General features: G+C 31.9%; 1 long non-coding RNA gene across 2 annotated transcripts; it reads right to left on the bottom strand.

Moving 5' to 3' along the window:
- Window positions 1–331: 331 nt before the first annotated feature.
- Window positions 332–2,519, bottom strand: LOC117123304. 2 transcript variants are annotated; one of them, XR_004447839.1, is made up of 3 exons: window positions 2,383–2,519; window positions 1,363–1,479; window positions 332–760 (listed from the first exon to the last, which is right to left on the bottom strand). It is a non-coding gene; the product is annotated as an uncharacterized LOC117123304 (long non-coding RNA). The 2 variants fall into 2 exon arrangements; XR_004447840.1 differs by having other exon boundaries at window positions 727–751.
- Between the last annotated feature and the right edge of the window lie 406 nt (window positions 2,520–2,925).

The raw sequence follows: 2,925 nt of genomic DNA, 5'->3' as shown, positions 1-2,925 counted from the left end.
AAAGGAATCGTATAGATGTCTTTCAGGAATCCTATGTGAATGCTTTAGTTGTCTCATAAGATTCTTATAAGAAAGCTGTATATAATGATTTATAACAGATTCATATAAATTTCTTATTTTTGTAAATACTGTTTGTTAATGTTAATGCAAGTTGTTATTGACGGGTTAGCTGGTTGTTGACATCCGTTGGTTCCACAATATTGTTTGCATGCACAAGCAGTATTGAATGACTGATGCGTTTGATTTCGAGCTGGAGTGGATACTGGACGGAAAAAATAATAATGGCTTAAACAACTCCTGCAGACATAAAAAATACACTGAGTTCAAGATATACAAACCATGATTTCTTTAATTAAATACATCAACTATGCATAAATTGCATACCCCTTCACATAATATTGTTCGTCTTAAGCCTTATTGATGCACATACCTCAAATTCCAGCAGTACCTAAATGCTTTACAGTTTTTAAATAAAGTTTTCAAGTTCTTTTTTCTGTAATTTATATTAAGGCGTCAACTAGAGTTTATTATACAAAACCCTGTTCAAGAATCTGTCGCGTTACAGGTGTGTATAAACCAGAAATTTTCTGTATGATATTGAAGCTGGAGCTGTCTATATCCGTGCTTTTTCTTGTCTAATGGTAGAAGAGTAAATTTAAAATCTTGCTGAAAGATGCCATTGTAGATTCTGCAGAGTGACCAAACTAAGTTTAAAATATTGAATCAAGATGGCTTTGGATTTTCACCCTTGCTTCACATGCTGAAAGATATAACAAAACAATTCTTTTAATCAGAGCAAAGTGATACATACAGTTGTCTTGTGCATTTTGAAACTCTTTTTTGGAAAAAAAAATGTGAGTCATGAAAAATCATAATAATACATACACTAGGTCAAATAAAGAATTGAGGGGCTGGGCAAAATAACCAAGAACTGACAGTTGGAATATGATTAATGCTCTAATTGTTTTAAAATTTTAAATCATAATAATTAAACAGATTTTGCCGTTTGTGTCTTTAAGGCAAGTAATTAATTAGTATTGAAAATGTATCTTAAAATTTTCTACCCACATTTAAAATTTTGTATTTTCCTTCAACATGAATGTATTAAAAAAAGAGTATGATATGCGGTAGCTGAAATAAGAGACTAACACACTTCTTAATCATAAGTCGGTTAATTAGTTGTTCCATCCTTTTTTTTCTTAGTTTTAAAAGCATTAAAATATTGTGCAATATACTTACAATGTTAATATCCTTTATGCAGTAGGCCTTACACACACATTATTGATTAATTGATAACCTCCACCATTAGTATTAGTGAGTTCCTATGTTTAAAGTGTTAAAAACTTGAAAAAAATTATTTACCTTTGAAAGTCAGGTAATTTCCTGTTTCTCCGACTGCCGCATTAAGGCTTTAAACAAACATCAACGCTTTCTTACTTCATGAGTTTTCACTGAGAAAAATTCCTTTACCAACAAGTTCTGAAAGAAAGTCAACATATAATGATTTTTTGATATTTTGTTTTGCAAACCCACTGTTGATGAAAATAAGGATTTAAAATAAAAATAAAATTTATTTTTGATTAGTTAGCTCAATATTTTAGAGTCAATATTTAAAAAAACGGGTTTATTAGTAGATTAAGTTCCTTGTATAACAAGTTAGTTCAGGACTATCCGTCTTTAGATTTATTTAACTCCAATCTGCACATTTTCCGTCGTAGCGTTTTAGGCGTGATTAGTTAAAATTAATTTTGTTTGTGTTTCTGTTTCCGTCGTCTCGTCCTTTGTTAACCATACTGTAAGTGGCGGATTTGTGTCCGCTGTTGTTTTGGTGAATAAATAAATAAAAACCTGCTGCCGTGAATTGGAAATTGAGAAAAAAAAATGTTTATTCTGTTCTGTAACATTAATTTACCAGAAAGAAATCTTAATTTGTTCACATAAATTAGAAGCATTTAACAGATCAATGCAAATTGTTGTAAATATGAGGGAGTTGTTGGTAATAATGATAATAATACCAAGGCCTATGCCTACTGTACCTCTATAAAAATCATTAAAATAATCATATCATGGACTTTTTTTTACAATAATAAATAAGTGAGAACACAGCCCAATTTACCACACTCCAATACTTCCATTATAGGGCAGGCCGAGCCTAGCCCTCTTTGGCATATCCTCAGTTCTGTCTTTTCTTATTAACAGGCCTAGGCTAGACTCGGAGAATCATAGCATGCTTGTTATTCCCTAGGCCTAGTCTCCTAATCCTATGCCTAGAGATCCAATCCAAACCAATTCAATTTTTGACTTAAAAGACGCATTATACTAAGCCTAAATGCACCAATTTAAACAACATTAAATGAATATTAATATAAAAACAATTCTTACCTATTGGTACTGCTGAAATACTTCAGAATGTATGGTTATGCCTGCAGTTTTATCATCATGAATGTGCACTGAGAAAGAGATCTAATCCACTAACAAATTTCAGTTAACTGATAACATTCAAAAAAGCCCCTTTGTTAATTTCCATGGCCTTCAGTGATAAACATGGATAAAGTGACCAATCACATTGGTGATTTGAGATTATCCGTGGTTGGCTGAACAGCTTAAATGACAACATCTGTTACAGTTAGCTTGTGTTTTAAAGTTGTATGTTTTAATATATATTATTTTAGTACAGTCCTAGACTTTGGCTATGTATTGTTAATTATACTGCCAGGATTTTCATAATATAAATTTATTTTTCTTAATTATTTCAGCAGAACAGGGAAAATCTCCCAAAAATATGACAATTTAGAGGTTTCAAAGGCTTAGAAATAATGTCAAAAGTAGGCCCACATATGTATTTTTTATCAAAGAGCCCAAAACCCCCCCCCCCCCGTCTCCACTGATGCCACCCCTGTAACAGAAGCAAAAGATGACAGTGCC

Source organism: Anneissia japonica, unplaced genomic scaffold, assembly GCF_011630105.1.
Source record: "Anneissia japonica isolate Jap-2015-1 unplaced genomic scaffold, ASM1163010v1 scaffold95288_len4367_cov101, whole genome shotgun sequence".
NCBI lineage: Eukaryota > Metazoa > Echinodermata > Crinoidea > Comatulida > Comatulidae > Anneissia > Anneissia japonica.
The sequence above is the reverse complement of the archived record's forward strand: the minus strand, read 5'-3'. Positions and strand labels throughout refer to the sequence as shown.